The sequence below is a fragment of the Indicator indicator genome, chromosome 9 (genome assembly GCF_027791375.1).
Source record: "Indicator indicator isolate 239-I01 chromosome 9, UM_Iind_1.1, whole genome shotgun sequence".
In the NCBI taxonomy this organism is placed as follows: Eukaryota; Metazoa; Chordata; class Aves; order Piciformes; family Indicatoridae; genus Indicator; species Indicator indicator.
Window position 1 is genome coordinate 25,648,638 of NC_072018.1, and position 17,633 is coordinate 25,666,270.

Consider the following 17,633-nt stretch of genomic DNA (forward strand, 5'->3'; position numbering starts at 1 on the left):
TTTCAGTCATTCTGTTATACCACCCTCACTTTTTCTTATTCCTGGTCGTAAATTTTCTTTGATTTCTGTTTAACATGAATCTTACTGTGTTGTTGCTTAACCACTCTTTGTATTTAACCTTAATTATATGAAGCTTGGAAAATACCTAAATGGTTATTAGCTAGGGAGTTAACATGGTCTGAGATAAGGGGGATACCCTCATAGAAACTTTCTCATGGATGCTCATTTAATCAGACTTGTCAGTTTTGTTGTTGTTGGGTCAAGAGTGAAGGGGTCATGTTTTCATATATCTTTAACCAGCAAGTGCTGTAGAAATCTGTAATATCTAGAGGTGATTTTTGCAACTCAGTGGGGCTGGAGGGTCAAAAGTTGTCTCTTCCTACATCACCATTCTGTTGGAAATAGTTTTTAGGACTTTGTGATGTGCTTCTAGTACTTTCCCAGTCCTGAGGTGCTCCAGCTTTGCTTGTTTTCTGATGCTTCCTTCCCAGCTTCTGTCCCATTTAGGCTGCATCACTCTCTGGAGCTAACCAAGTGTCCTATATGTGATCATGGTAGCCCACTATCCTGATGCACTGTTCTATGAGATTAATTGACCTATTACTCTGGGTGTAATGCACAACAAAAGATATCTTGGCAGCAGCATGCATTGCTTTAAAAAAAAAAAAAAAAGGGAGGGCGTTACTATATTTTAAAGGCATTTAAGAAAGTTTTCTGATTTTTATGTAGTAACTAAAGCAGTTTAGTTAATAACATGTTTTTAAAACAAATTTTAAAATCCACAGATTGCAGCTTCAATCTAATTATTGGGAAGGCTTTGGATCATCCTTTACAAGGTAAGAGTCAATTCTGCTACTTCCTGTCTTGCACAGAACAGCTTTCTAGCAGATTTGAACATCATAAATGATAAATGAAGACTCAGCCTCCCTTGAATGGCTTCCTGTTACGTAGTTTTACTGTTGCACCTAACTGACGCTTTCGAATGCTATCTGGGCATAATATTCTCATCTCGAGGTTTTTATTTGTTTGCCTTTCTTATTATAGAACATTAACTGAGAATTGTTTTTCCCACGTACTATTTTCATTTACTCCACTGTGTTTTGAATCATTTCACTGTTATTGTTCTGGTCTGTGGAAAGGAAACCCTTGGGACAGAACTGTCTTAGCCAGAGAATGGGATTTGTTTCTCATCCCTTATGGAGATGTAATTTTGTGATTTTTTTTTTTTAAGGATTTCTACCATAATTTTTAATGTCTTTATAAATCTTGACCAGATTCTAAACTCCTTCTGTTTGTACAGAACTGGGGGGAATTTGCAGCCAGCAGCAAAATAAAGCAATGATGAAAATAGACTTCTTTTCCTCTAGAGAAAGGGAGTTCCCTGACCAGTTACTAATTGGTACAAAGGTTTGTTTACACAGAGGAGCTATTCCTAATTAGTTCCCTATGTGGGTGCTCTACTTGGGAAATTAGTGTTAGATTCTGATTTAATTTAATATGCTTTTATAATGAATTGTTATAATTTGCAGTAAGGAATGTGTTTTCAGGAAAAAAATAAAATAGTTGTACCACACCATCCCTGAGGTTCAAAAGATAATTCCTCTTTAGGGCAGCAATGAAGCACTATTACTTTTTTTAAATGAAATCAATAAAAGTCCATCATTATACCAGAACCAGTCATTTCTTTATAGATATAGATGCAGAAACACAACCACATGCTTTTCGAAGCCAAAACGTACTTCAGCTGATTTATAGATCTGATGACTCAACCTCCTTGTTTCCATAGTCATGAGGGTAGTAAACTAGCACATTTGGGAAGAGTGTAGAGTTACATTAGCGTTGTTGAGGCTATGGATAAAATAGAAGTTCACTTCCAAGGTTTTCTATAGCATGTTTTATTTTCTTAGGTTGGCTTTATTCTGGGAACTTTCTTTTCTATAAAAGTCCTAAGAATAGCTATCCCTGTAGATCCTTATGAAAGACCCGGTCCCTGCTGTCAGATGGCCCCCACCAACATCTGCCACTTACCACTGTTAAGTATTGAAATTACACTCTTTATTTCAATAGTTTGAAAGGATTGGAAATTAATTTCTGAAGTTAGAACCTCTTTTAACAAGCTTTTCATTGTAAATATTGTTTGAAATGAATCTTTTGTAATACATTGCTAAATGCTTTAGAACTGTACTTGCATTTTCATTGTTTCATTATTATTTCTTAATATAATGCATACCAGTACTGTTGAATATTACTTTTCTCTCATTGTACCAGTCTTGGCAACAGCTCATTATAAAATCCAAATTAAATTGGATCTGTTCTGCAGAATTATGTAGGATAAAATTCAGTTTAAGTACCTGAGCACTTCAACCCAGCAGCATTTTTGAGGGATATTACTTAAATTTTTAGATATTACAATCCACTTGAAAAGAATAATTGGCATTGTCCATGGGTATTTCCTTTTTAAGCTAGAAAGTTTCATCTGACAATTGGGAGAGAGAAAAGCACAGCGATCCTCAAGTGTAATCTTGAATGTTTTTTCCTGACAGGCAGACATTGGATGTTTAGCATCACATCTTTGGTTTTTTGAATGTGAATTGGAACTACTTTATTTCTAGGTAAGACATAACCAAGTTTTTGTGTTAAGTACCTTGTTTCTTTTATACATGAATTGATTGCAATATCCTGGACTTTACGTTGTACGTCTTTGCTGAACGAGTCCAATATTATTTGAGATTTTAAATAATAACAGTTCAGTTGTCCTAATTTTTTACATTGCCTGAGAGAAACGACAGCAGCAACTCTGCATGACCTATCTACAGAGAAGAATTAATTTTATGGTCAGGTGCATATTTCATTTACTAGCTTGTTTCCATTGAGAGTCATAGTTCAGTTCTATCTGCCCCATCTCTTGCATTAGCACCTGTATGCATTCAGGATGTGGTGGTTTACTGATAAAAATCTACAGGATTGAAAAGACTTCTTGGAGGATTAATTTTCTGTCAGCTTAGACCTCTGTATCAGCTCACTGTGGACAAGTACTGGTGTCAATACAAGGAAACCATTGCCAGTGCTTGCCACAACAAATTGTTTCATTGGCTTCAAGCTTCTCACTTTTTTTCTGCTCCAGAAGGTTTGATACATGAGGAAGACTACAAAGGACGTGTGAACAGCTGCAAACTTCAGTATCTGAGGGGGAAGCACAGAGTAATAGAGAAAAGCTAGAAGGTTTTGATCTGTAGATGTAATGACAAGAGAATTTGTCACTGAAGACTACCACCTTCTTCTTAAATATTAGAGGTTGGGCCTCTACTATTTGGCTGCTCATACTTACTGTGTAGATTATAGGGAACAGACGGGAGATCTCAGTATTGCACTTCACATGTGACCAAGTTGTGGTCAGCACTGTGCCAAGGCTCCAGGACTAGAAGTTACAAACAATGCTTCAGGTGGTTCTGTCCTGAACACATGCTGTTTGCCAGCCCTCTCTGGACTGCTGGGAAATACAAAGCAGACAGGAGATTTAAGCTAGGCCATTGTAGCATGTAATACTTACAATCTGCAAAGGAAGAGTGTCTTAGTTTATTGTGAGAAGTAAGGCCACCTAAGATGCTAGTGTTCATCAGCTGGTTTCTTGGAGAGATGGAAACCATAGAGGATGGAGAATACTCTTTAAGCTAGCCCTACTTTAGTAACAATGAATGCTGTCCTTAATTCAGCTGCCCTGAGAAACATCCAACAAGTATTTGTGTAAATGACCACAAATGCTTCAATTTGTTGCAGGTGAAAACAAGCCCAAGGTGGCAGCAGGCTGACTGGTTTTCTATCAAAGCAGGTCTGCAGTACTGTAGTAAACCCAGGGATTTCAGTGGCAGTCTATCAAAGTAGAGGTGTTTGCTAATTATGTGCATGTTTGTTCAAAAGAAATAAAGCTGGCTGCTGCAGAGTTTGGAAGGTACAGAGATTCATTAAAGGCTACAAAGGATTCTGGTGCATGTGGAACCAGTGTAGTTGAAAGACAGCAGTATTCCTGTTTAATTTCACTGGATGGGCAAACTGGGTGTGAAGAGTGGAAGGAAACTTACTTAGATTAAAGGCAAGAATCATAGCTTTGACAGTTTCTGCAGTGCAGGAAATAATTCTTCTCTGTGTTGCAAACTAATGATGTCATACTTGTAAGGACTGTATACTTCAACAGTAAAGCTGCTTTTGTGTTTTTTTATCTTTACGCTTTATTTTCTCCTGTAAAAGGCCTCAAAGCCTTCTGTTCTATTACAGTCATACGGAATTTGAAATAGGGAATATGTGTATGATAAACATTAGATTTTTCAAAGATAGCATTTAAACTAAAATTTAAGGGCCATATTAACTCTCAATGAAGGATGATCTGTCTGAGCTGGAGAGTCTCAAAAATGAGTGCAGTGCATGGACTTATCCACCCTAGTTGCGAGGCACTGAGATGAGCTGAAAGGGAGGTCTTAGAGACAGGACAAGTGGAGTGAAAAGGAAGAATAAAAGGAAAACTGGTAGGAATGAAGACAAACACTCTAACATGTCAGGAAAAGTAGGAAATTATGAAAAACAAGTTGTGTGAAATAGAAATCGGTTAAATTATGGATTCTTTTAAATTTATTCCACAGGAAGTTAATAATCCTACAGCGTAGTTCACTGCTTTAATTCTATTGACAGGAAAGAAATAAACTAGGAGGTAAACCAGGAGAAATTACAACTGGTAGGAAATGTTTGTAGTATTTTTTTCTACCTAATATATTTTTGAAGTCCTAACTGCTCGCTATTGGTGACCTGTTACAGATAGTAAGAAAAACTTTTTCCAAAATGAAAAATTAAATATGCCTTTAATAACCCTAAAGACTGTAGAAGCATCCAAACAATTGTTTTCTAAAATAAAATGTTCTGAAAATCAAATCGTAATATGACAGTGACATGGTTATAGTAATTTCTAAATAATGCAGCAGAAGCAATTCTTTGTGTTTAAAGCTGTGAGCTGTTTGAGCTGAAAATCTTAGGTGGTAAGGTTTTTCATTTCTCTTACTGTAAAGAGAAAGATTGAATCTTGTAGACTGTTTTTTAAAATGACCAGTATCCCCTACAACTGTTCTGAAAATTATGATGTGAAATATTATTTGTAAAACTGCAGAAATGCTTTTGTGTGTACATATGCATATGTATAGTGATATATTCATGTTTTTTAAATGACCTTAGAGAGCAGGAGAACATGGGAGGGAGTAAACTAATCTCCATTTTCAATTTCCTGTTTTCTGAGAAGCAGTTTTTTAATTAAGTAATATGATAGTAAGCATAAGTTGGAAGGTAAACTGTGATATTATTAAAGTCTTTGGATGGTAAGTTTATTCTTAAAATAGTAGGCATTTTCTACCAAAACGAGTGTGAGGTGTTAGGAAGTTAGCAATGCAGGGAGAGAGCGCAACATCAAACATTTAACTTCATTCAGACCAATTATGCTGGATGCCTAGGGTAAATTTAGAAGCTTCACTAACTGCATAGGAGTCTGGACTGACGTTTCATGCCAGAATTAATATCTAAAGCTCTGGAATGAATTTGTGCTTCACATGCAGATGTATCCTTAGGTATCACCTCAAACCTTGATAACTTCTACTAACTTCTTAGCTACCTTGATAAAATGAGGAGCAGTGTTGTCACAGAACTTCAGAATGCATTTTAGACTTTTTTTTTTGTTAGGGAATGATCCAAAGTTCAGAAACAAGATACTGTTTCACATCTGATACTGTGCAGTATTTGGGAGATTGGGATTTTTTTATGCTCATAGAATAACTTGCGTGTTCTGTACTGTTACAAGGAGTTCCATGTAATGAAGTTTTCAACACAGATTACTAGTTAATTCACTGACAGGTGTTGTACAGATATAATGCATAAATGTGCTTCTGGGAGAAATGTGAAGAAAGGTACTGTGGCAACTGTAGCTGGTTGCCTTGTGGTGTCGGCCAGATGTACTTTCCAAAGAAGCAGGCACACTGACAATCTGGAATTCAGCTGATTTTGGTCTATAGTGATAGACTGTGACGCAGTCAGAGCCTAAAATTAAAATGTTTTTCCTGAATTTTACATTCTTAAAGGAGGATGGTTTCCCAGCAGGTGTTAATGATATTTGCTAATTTACAGCAGCAAACCTTCATGAAGTTCTTGAAATTAAGGGTAGAATTTTTGAACAGTAGTGAAAGACATACTTTATTGGCTTCTCCTGAATCAAAGGCTTTAACTTTTCACATACAGCAAAAGGTAATGCTTAGTATTACTATTTTTTCACATTTAGCAAAAAATAATGCTTTGTATTATTACTTTTTTATACAAAACTCCTTCAAAAATATTTGTTTCCTGAAAAAAAACCCAGCATGCCTTTTTTTTTTCCCCTCAATGTTCACCTTCATTAACACAATTTGCTGACTGCTTCCTCAGCTGCAGTTCTTCCTACACTCAGAGGTCAGAAAAGAGCAAGATCAACAAGCCACACATCTGACTCTCTCTCTTTCCAACTGGAACAAAGAAACAATATTTTTAAATGACTTTCTGAGTTAATTGTAAACAATTTGGTTTTGGAGTCACTGACTTGCAGCAAATGTTTGTCGTAGGCGGATACAGTGAAAAAGGACTGTGTCCTAATGCAATTCCTCTGTGACCAGCAAGGAAAAAGAATCACTTAAAAAAACCCAGAAATATCCAATCCTTATAACATTGAAGCATGCTCTGAATTTTGAGTGCATGTACAGGACATTTCACAAGCTTAAAATACATGCTTTGGTGAGGCAGAGAGACAGAAGTAGTTGCTCATTTTATTTTTCTATGCTCTTGTGTACAGTAAGAGTGACTTTTTTTTTTTTTAACACCCCCCCACTTAATTTTCAGTAGTTGTTTGTGTATGAACAAACTGACAGTGATAAAAGACCAGAAATAGGGGTGGTGGTGTTATTTTTAGATGAGAGCTCTGTTCTGATACATTTTCCTGTATTTATACTGTTTTTAAATGCCTTTTTCCAGTAAATATTTATCAATAAACATATTTACAGTCATTAATCCTTAAGGAATATTTTGAAAACTAATACTTCACTAATAATTAGTGAAATGTCATATTTTTCCAATTATTGGAATTCTTTGTAATACATTCTAATATCAGCTAGCATAAGTTTATCTAATCTATTATATTTACTTTTTTGGAAGTGTTTTATCTTAAGTCAAGTAAACACCTGGTGTGACGTTTGGTAATTTCACACTGCACAACAGCATACTAGAATTGTTGGTCTGCAGCACTTCTGAAACCCCAGCTCTTTTAAAATGCCTTGTTATATATTTATGTGCCTGATCTGAGTTGATATTACTCACATATTTTGGTTGTTCATTTAATGTGTATATCATAATATTTTTATTTTTAATCTGACCATCCTGCTAATTCAAATGTCTTGATGTGAAAAATAAATTGGTAATACTGGTTTACTACTACAGTTGACTGTTTGGAATTATGCCTAAACTTACAATAAACTTGACTAATCATCCAAAGAAAATGTTCTCCATCAGTTAGTTTGTAGGAGGTAAAGTGCACTGTACTATGATTCTTTATGTCAAATTTTGATGTTTGAGTTGATAATGCCACTTAGTGGATAACAGCCTTAACTGCAGCCTCTTTTCAAAACAGAGTCAGATGGCAGACCAGCTATTTCATCATGTTCATAGCATGTTTCATCATGATCATCACATGTTTTCAAAGAATCCTTCATTATCAACCCCATTTTAGGAAGATGTTAGCCAATTCCTGTTAGAATCATTTATTACAGAATTTCAAACTTCTTATAGAAAAAAATTAGGATCTTCCTATTTGAATATTTCATTTGACTGAAAAGATTAAACAGTGGTCTTGGTATTCTTGCACTGGTTCTTTAGGTTAGTGAAATGTATGCTGATGATTTTGGTGATTTGGGCAATACTTTGTTTTGGTCCTTGTGGTTGGAAGATTGGTGGCTGGGCAAACTCTGAACTAGAACAAGCCAATTCTTTTACGAACTCAATGAGGAGGGCCTGGTTGAAAGTAGTTAGTGTCTGGGTTTGAATGACAGTGTGGAAGGAGTACACAAAAGCAGAGTGTAGGACTGGGTTGGGCTCTACTTTAGTTGAACTTTTGTATACTTCAAATAATTCTATTTTAGAAGGTCAGAAAGGTGAGATAGATTCCACCACTGTCATGTACAATTATTACTTCTTGAGTATATTCTTTTTGTAAAGACTCTTCTTTGCTAAGTAGTTTGGATGGTAGTATTCATAACTTGGTGTCATTTGATATAAAATTTAAATATCTAAAAGTGCAAATGTTTTATCTTTGACCAATATATATGCATGTGTATGGTTTAGATTGTGTATGTATATATGTTCTAGTATCAGTGTATCAAAACAGAATATCCATTCTATAATAAAGCAGTAGTACCCTTGGGAATTTAATGGCTTTTTCTTTTTCTTTTTTTTTTTAATGGAAAAGGTTTTTCTGCTCTTGAAACATACAGTTATTTAGGTCTTGCCATTCCTTTTCATTTCCACCCTCCTCCCCTTAAGAAATTTCCATTACTTCCTATCAGTGCTGATAATTTTCAATTACTGAGCATTTTTTCCATAATCTCTCAGGCTTTTCTGAAGTTATCACTTACGCTACTTTTATTAGTAAGTCAGTTCAATAAATTGCAACTAAAGCAATGATTGGCTCAGAGGGGAAGGAAGAAAACATAGTTCAATTTCCAGGTATGTTTCAGTGGTGGAAGGCTGAAAGACAATACAAATACTTCTGTTGGTTTATGTAGTAATATTTTTCAGCAAATTGTTTAAATTACATTTATAGTGAAATTGGAATAAATCAAGAGTTGTTCTGCCTCATCCCATCCTCCAAAGAACTGACATTATCTAATCCATGAATTAAGAGGAGCCCAAATTTTATGACTCCATCAGTGCTGAAATCACCCTAGTATGCTTCTTTCCTGTACCTCTGAATGCTGTGCTGTTGTACAACTGCTGGATATCTAGAGTAGGTGGCTTTGAGTCAGCAAATGGAAAGCTGTGGTTAAGGAAAATACTTTAGTCTTGGTTTTGTTGCAATTCTAATCTTTTTCCCCTAGCAAGCAACTTGAATCAGTTCTTGGTTAAAGGTGCTTGTTTCCACATCTGTGTTCACATGGGTATATGTGCAGCATATTTGTGTGCATTCATCTGCGGTTTTTACACAATTTAAGTTTTCAACCAAGATTCTAAAATACTTGTAAATTAACTGTTGTTTATTACTTGAAATTTTCCTAGAAACTAGTGAAACATAGCCTTTATGATTGTGTATTTTACATGTGAATGGAGAGTCAGTTACAATTTAAAATGAAACAAGCTTCTTAGGTCCTTTTTATGCAAAAATGAAATTTAGTAAATTTTGCTCTAAACCTGGATGTGTAGTGCCTTTCTATAGTTTCTAGCTCTAAAAGATGCGATTTGCCTTCGGAACAGGAGCATTCAACACAGGTAGTAAGAATCTCTTGGATGTGACTCTCTCCGTGTCAGCTTTTCAGATGAGTTAGCCAGTTTTTACGTAGAGCGTGGACTGGTGCCCCTGTGCTTTGTGTCACAACCTGTGCCATGTCCTGTAGGTCTGCAGCTCGGCGCCGGGCCAAGGCTCAGCAGGGGGTGCCATAGGTGGCGGGAGCGGCCCCATGGCAGCAGAGGGCGCCCGCGCACGGCCTTGCGAGGAGAGTGCTGCGCTGCGGGGCTGCGCTGCGGGCTTCGCGAGGCTGCTTCGCAGGAAATCCACCCCGCAGCACAGTGGGGTTGTCAAAACAACCGTATAATGTCCGCTTTTGTGTCTGTGTTTGACTTAGCTCACATGGTCGAACAATGCTCTTGTTTTCTTTGTATAATGGGCCTCTGTAGGCTTCTGCATCTCGTAATGGGGAAGGGAGAAAACTGGATCATAACTGCACTTGTGATTAATCTTAACCCAAATTTGTCCATTGGCTAAAAATAGATTTTATAGCAAAGTAGAAGTGGGATGTGAAGTCACTACTGTCATCAAATTTATTGTCTTCGTAAAAAGTTGCCGTGCAAATTTCACTGCTAAATTATGAATTGCTTCCAGTAGTGATTGGAGTTAATCACTGGAGCCTGTCAGGGTCAGTATGTTATTTTCATTTTAATTTACAAAAAAATCTAGCTTTTAATTAAAAGGATGGATTTAATTCAGCACCATTCACAGTGCTTCTTCCTTATTTGTCATCATAGGCGAATACCAGACATGTTAATATACCCAAAAAAATGTTGAGAGTTTTTACCAGCTCAGTGTTGGGACAAAGAAGCTCTTTTTTTTTTTTTTTTTTATTTTTGCCATTCTGTGTAAGCAAAACACATTATTTGAAAATAAATTTACTAAGAATGCAATGCAAAATAAGGAATATAGTTGCATCATTAAGAGGGTTAGTATGCTTGCCTAATAACTAAATGCAATTTTCAAGATAGGCCATCCGCCCCTGTATGTTTTAATGAATTGAGTATAACATAAAAGGAAGTAATAAAATATTATCAGAAGGAATTAAAAGATGACACAAGAAAAAAAGTAGCCTTTACTGAAATTTATAGTTTTCTTTAACTCCTGCATGATTACAGGTTAGACTAGTGTTTTGAAGATCTGTTCTAGTTCAATAGTCAGTACCCTTGACTATGAGAGCAATCCTTGAAAAATTCTCAAGTTCAGCAATTCCCTTACCTGCTTTATGTTTGATTTGTAGTCCAGTATAATGACTAATTTTTTTTTTCTCAGTCTTTCTGCATACCAATCCATCTGCATTTATGGCATTGATTTGTTTTTTAACTGAGTGTAGTATTTTACTTTTGTATTTACTGAATTTCTTCTGGGTAGTACCTCTAGTTGATCAGAGTGCTTTTAAATTCTGGTCCTGTTTTCCAGAATAGGGTAATTCCCTTCTAGTTTAGTGCATATTTTAAAAGAGTATTCTCTTTTTCTCTTTAATTAAGAAGCTGAAGCTTCTTGCCCAATTCTGTTGCTCAGGTGCCTATATAGCTCAGCAAAATCTTCATTAACACCTTCTTAGGACTAGGCAATCTCTCTAATTTCTTTCTTGGAGTGATACCTGCACTAAGGAACTTTTTATCTTTTTAAATTTCAGATTTAAAAAAAAAGTATTCCAGTCTATTTACAGTATATTTTTTTAATATTTTTTCCCCTAGTGGAACTCTCTCTCCATGAACAGCATCATCAAACAAGACTGGTCAGCAAGTCATCTTATTTTGCATAACGAGATATTAAATAAGCCCAAGCCCACTATCACACAAATTGAAGTATTTTAAACTTAATAGCAACTAATCCCTACAAAGATCCACATTTCATCTTCTAATTCCTGTAATCTTTAGCTATTGATACATATAACTATCTTAATGACCATATTTTACTTTGATCAGAATTAATTATCTGCTTAGTATTTTAAGACATTGTTTGACTTCCCTTTTCTGGAAAAGACTACTTGTATTGAAGCTACTTCAGAGTTCTGTCTTCTAAATTACTACCATTCAAACCAGAAGTACAAATTTACCTGGCAAAATGAATTATGTCTTGCATCCTGACATATTCATAGTAGATCACTAGCAAATATGCAATAAGAAATCCAGTCACTGGCAGATTTGTGTCTGGTTTGACTGAGATTAGAAGTGCTCTTTGGGCATTTATGTATTAAAAAGAGGAGTAAAGTAGATGAATAACAAAGTTAACAAGGAAAGACATTCCCATTATCAGCTGGCACAAGCAATACCTTGAAAATAAAATATCTTTGAGGAAAGTCTTTACTAGCGTTGCATGAAGAACTAGAATATGAAGATCTTCATGTTGTTTTTTCAGACACTTGCAGTGGATTTTCTGTGAGCATAGTACAGAATACTCTGTGACATAGTCAGAAGTCTGAATAATTGGCAGTCATTAAAAGGCAGTAAGGAGCAGCAGTGTGTTTCTTCTGTTTTTTCCTGCTTCTGATTCTGTGTCTAAGAATGTATATAACCAGTAATAGATTTTGCACTTATATCCAAAACCATTGAAACCAGATACCTTTTCAGATGCCCAAATCCTTAGAATATTTTTTTTTTTTGTGAGACAAGACAAGGTTAAGGAAATTTTAAGCAGAAGAGGATGATGTGGCTACACTTCTCTTACAAGGGTTTGGGAGAACTAAGTGAAACTCCACCTTGGGAAAAAAATGATGTGGTTTTTGTTTTGAAGGAAGAAACACTTGAAGTCATCAAACCTGTTCTGGTTTGTTAAAGGCAGCTCTCTCCTGTGTATCAATTTGGTAAACATTAGTATTCTGCTTTGCTTACCTAACACTGTTAATTGATAGAGGCTCCATTTATTGTGTACAGGGAAGTTATGTCCCTGTTTTGTTTGCAAGCATTTATGCCTGTGATGCCAAATTCAAGCTAGGTTACTGTAATTACTACACACTCAGGTAAAAGGATCAAAGTGCAGCAGTGTTTTCTTAATTTCAGATAGAATTTCATTCTAATAACTGGCTTCCATTCTGCATTTTTTGTTAGGGTTTGGGTTTGTTTGGGGTTTTTTATTAGAACTTACGAATTGGAATCCAGATATTCTGATTGCCTCATTATCATCCTTTTAATGATGGCTCTTCTGATGTTATACACTTGGAAAATATATAGCAGTTCTGTTCAAAGTAGCTTCAGGTGTGAGGGTTGGCGTATAGAAAAATGCCCCCCTTAAACCCCCTTAAGTTACAAGTTCATCTGAGGTAACTTTTTTTTTTAACCTTTTGATTTTAGTGGAACCGTGAGCCAAGCGCTCTAATCCTTGGGGCTACAGGCACTAATTTATTGGCCAGCTCTTTTAACATTTTATGATCAGTGAAATGCATTTGTCATTACAGACCATTTATTATTGCCTTTTACTTGCCTCGCCTTTTCTAATGGGGTTTTGTGTCCTGCAATCTGTATCAGTTAACAGCAAAAGCTTCTTGGATTGAATTGTTGCTTATCTAGGAACTATAATAAAATAATTGCTCAAAGCAGGACTAATTATTTTATCTTGGGTTACTTTAACCTTGAGCAACTTTATTCTCTTTACTCCTCATTTCTTTACATGTTTTTTGGGTTTGATTTTTTGTTAGGCTTTGTTTGTGTGGTTATGTTTGTTTTGTCTGTTTATGCTTCACCTGCTTAAGGAATGTGTGGCACTGCTTTTTTTACCAGTTGTGTGTGTAAGTTGATTCTTGTGACTATGTTACTTAAGTTATAGAAATCTTATAAATGCAGTATATAGAGACCAACGTTAGGAATAATTAGGTTTTTTTTTTGTTTGTTTCTGGAAAATGAATATCGTTTGCCCTCTGAAAAGAACTCAAGAAATGTGCTTTTCCCCTCATCTATGCCTTGCTACAGAATACTCTAGGTACTTCACTGTGAAATATGTTTGAGATTTTTTTTTTTCAATTAGTATCTCACAAACACAAATGTCTGACTATTTTTGACATTTTTTTTCTTAATATAATAGCACAGTCTTATGCTTATGCAAAAAAAAAAAGTCTGTAGAGGGATAATTCTTTTCAAAATTAACATGTATGTACATAATTGAGTCTACTAAACTACTGTGGAGTTTGGTGGGGACAAGTAGCATGTGCTGTATATAGAAGCAGGATTGTGGAATTGCCAAAATACAGAGAGGAAAATGATGGGTAATATAAAACTATGCAAATAATATTTGAAGGATGTGTAAAACAGTTCTGCAAGATGAAATTCCTTCATTGCATTTGACACCATACTTAGATGCATGTGGAGCGCTGTATGTATAACAGTTGCATAACCCACTGAAATTTGGACCACGTGGAGAGATTTCCAAGAAGGGCAGTCAGACTGGTCAGGTATAATAGAACATGAGCTATCATGATTAAGCTTGAAGAGCTGTAGGAATAGATTAGACAAACATCTGTGCAGAGTGACAAAGCTGCTGCCATTCATGGTTTGGTATCTAGATAACCCCACCCCTAACTCCAATGATTTTACAACATTCCTGTGAACATAAATTGTGATGTCCTTGGCTGTTCCTGACATCAGCTCTCTACTTTTTACAGCAATGATATTCCCATGTTCTTGCCTATAATAAGCCTGCTCTGTTGCCTGAGCCTTGCAGAACTCCCTTGAGGTGCAGACAGTGGAAGGGAGAAGTAGGGGCTGTGTGTGTGGGACACCCATATCAAAGTGATGTTGTCTCTGCCTGTACCTTCACTCTGTGTAAGACTTTTGAGCACTGCAGCATTCCAGCTTTCTTGTAGCTAGTCTTACACAAATATTTTAACAGATTAGATGGGTTAGTAGAGTTGGCAAATGCAATTTTAGAATATTTTTATATCTTCCTTTTTCTTCCAACAACAACAAAAAATCCCAAAGAAACAAAAAACAAACAACCCAGTGTGTGATACAGGGTTTCATTCAGAAGACACAGTGGATTATAATTCTTAAGAAACTTCTGTTAAGGAATTAATTAAAAATGCAGAACAACCCTGTTTCCTGAGTCTTGCACTTCTGCTATTTCCTTTCATGCACCCCAGCAAACTCTTTAGGTGAATATCACAACAATATGGAATTGTGCTTTTGACATGCAGGATCTTTGAGTTCAGATGCTGGTGGTTTTTTTTTGAAACCACTGTTAATTAGTCATGCAGTAAGGTCATTTACACTGCATTAATGACACTAATATGCTTAGTAGAGTACACACTGCAAAATGGATTCCTGTCTCCACCCATGTAGATGTGTCATTAAATGTTACCATTCCTGATCATTTATTGCAACTCCTGAACTTGGGAGCCTCTGCTTCTCCTGAACCTCCCAATGGAGCTGCTTCTGAGAAGCTTCCAGCCCCGCTTTGTTGGAGTGATCTAAATGAGTTTAAGCAGTAGGTATTTGCTGATCCAGCTCATTTTGACAAAAGCCTTTTAGACTATGTTTATGTAAGCTGTCCGATTTAGGAAACAGGATCTGGCAAAGGAGCACTGATGAGCAGCAAAGGGTTGAGTTGGTGAACTTGTGCTTTTTCACTAACACAGTGTTTAACAGAGGATTTAACATAGCATTTCACACAGGTTTAAATATTTATTGGTGCTAATGGGTTTGTGTTGATACTAACACCTGTAAAGGAAGAAGGAATAAATGTGTACTTCTCTAGCAGCTTATATAGTAATGTAGTTATCATTTTAAAATAAATGTTAAAATTATATCATTCCTTAAAACAGTGTTTAAACAAAGATTTTAAGGAAGAGTTAAAGAATGTAATACTTAGCATTGGTCATGCAGTATTTAGTTGATAATACTCAGCTTGTGAACATTTAATAAATTTTCAAAATTCCATTTCAGTAGGTAATAAATAGGTATTTCAAGATATTTTCAGGATATGTGTATAAAATCCATGGCAGGTTTGATGGGGTGCATTTTGATTTCTTTTGGGAAGGGTAGTATTTTACTTATAAACTGACTTGTTTGATGACAGAGAAGGAATTTATTTTCCTATCTTGGATAATGCCTCTAGAATGTCAAATTTTTGAGACAGAGTGATGTGTTTATGTGTGATTTTGTTCAAAGCTCAACAGTTTTAAATATACTCATGGCTAATGGTATATACAATGCAAAATGCTAAGTGTGCCTTCTTGTTCATTTTTACAGTTTATTTATGTCTGTGTGCCACTCATTAAATGTTGACCATCAAAAATCAAGTAATGTGCTTTAAACTGTCAGCAATAACTTAGAAAGTATTTTCTATATACTTAGATAGTATCTTGGGATAAGCTGTAATGATTTAGAAAACACTTAAATGCAAACATAATTGTGTTAGTATGTCATCATTTTTAAAGCATACTGCTAAAAGTTGGAATTTTAAGGGATTTGAACACTAAAGAGAAGCTGCTATCATGTAGGAATGCTTCAACAGCAACATTTTTGTATATGGATTGAATCTCATCTGAACTCTTAAACTGATTTTACAGTAAATAAATGCCTTGCAGTGTAATTAAATGGTATTTTAGGCTCTTAATTAAAGCTTTCTGATTTGATTCTGTGCATCAGCTGTTATTTGTATTTCTGTTGCAATCAGAGCATATATACTGACCTACTCAGAATTTATGTCATTAGTTACTTGGAAATCTCATTAAAAATTATCCTGGAAGTCACTTGCAGTTCCTGAGGTTTGGAATACATTATTAGAGTTTTAAGGGAAAGACAGTTTGGAAGATCTAAGTACTGTGAAGCAGCAAGCTATATAGAAAAAAAATGGTTCAGTCTAGGGCAAGGAATTATGTTTATTAGCACTTCCATTAAGGGAAGAGGTGGCCTTTTAATACAGAGTTAAAAGCTTAGTGTTAAATGATGAACTGTAGTTTAAGGTGACAGTTTCTTGGAACTAGATCTTGCGTTTAGTTTAGTTATGAAAACAAAGAAATTACTTCAAATCATAAAGAGGTAAAGCATTTCTGCAGCTGTCTTCTGAACCATATCTTCTAGATGTTGTTGAACACTACTATTTTTAAGCTGATTTTCATTGGAACTAGATTGTGTCAAATCAGTGCTTTCAAGATCATTAGAAAATGCAGGCTGACCATGAAAATGGGTATAAGGTTTATGGCAGGGTTCTTGTTTCATATGTAGAAATCTCCAGAGCTGTTGTGTACTGTTCTTCTGTAAGAAGGATCAGAAACCAGAGCTTGGGCACATGACCTCAAGCTAATCAATGCAAATGAAGGAGCATATCCTCAGGTTCTTGGCATAAAGGCTTCCTTGCTGTTCAAATCATGCTAACAACTAAACCAGTTCTGGATGCAGTGCTAACTTTGGCAGTAGAAGAAATGGTTGGATACTCTGTGAAGATTGAAGGCAATGAGGTAAGATATGTCTCAGAAAGTTGAAAGTGAAGAATCCAAACTAAGTCAGTAATTTAGATTGTGATAGTATTTCATATGAATAAACATTATTTTTGTCAAGGTATGAAAATAAAAATAAGTGTATGCACATTATCTAATTCCTTTTATCTGATGCTGTTAAAATGTTTTATACCAGTGTGATAAAAGTGTGAAATTATTGAAGATACAAGTTTTAATGCTGTATAAAATCCATTTTGTGTTGTTTACATGTTTTTTCCCCTTGTAGGCTAATCAGAAAGTCAGACTCAGTTCATAGAGTGCAGGTCTTGTCCTGAAAGTAAAGCCATAAGTTTTTTTTTCCTGCATATAAATGGATGTGACTTGATGAATAATGGAGGATGTTTCTTCATGTTTTGATATTGTATATGCAAGATGTTGCTAACTGTAAAGGGCTTGACAGTCGGCTCACTGGATTTGTTCTGGAGAGAAAATTTTGAGGAAATACTTAATGCAAAACAAAACCATTTGTCTAACAAAACCCTGATCCGTACGAAACTGCATGCTCGGAACGGATTGCTGATAAAATATGTATCATTTTATGGATTGACTATGTCTATTTTGAAATCTCCAAGCCTTATGTTACCTTCCTGATTTTTCTTGGTATAGAAATAAATCCTTTATATCCATATGGAAATTAGGGTTGATGATACT

At 35.5% G+C, this 17,633-nt stretch overlaps 1 protein-coding gene across 1 annotated transcript in view; it reads left to right on the plus strand.

The window, feature by feature from the left end:
- Window positions 1-2,582: 2,582 nt before the first annotated feature.
- Window positions 2,583-17,633, plus strand: part of CYRIA (CYFIP related Rac1 interactor A) — a 36,943-nt gene continuing 21,892 nt past the window's right edge. The window contains exon 1 of the mRNA XM_054383497.1: window positions 2,583-2,612. The gene's annotated coding sequence lies outside the window, so the exon portion shown is untranslated. The remainder of the gene's footprint in view (window positions 2,613-17,633) is intronic.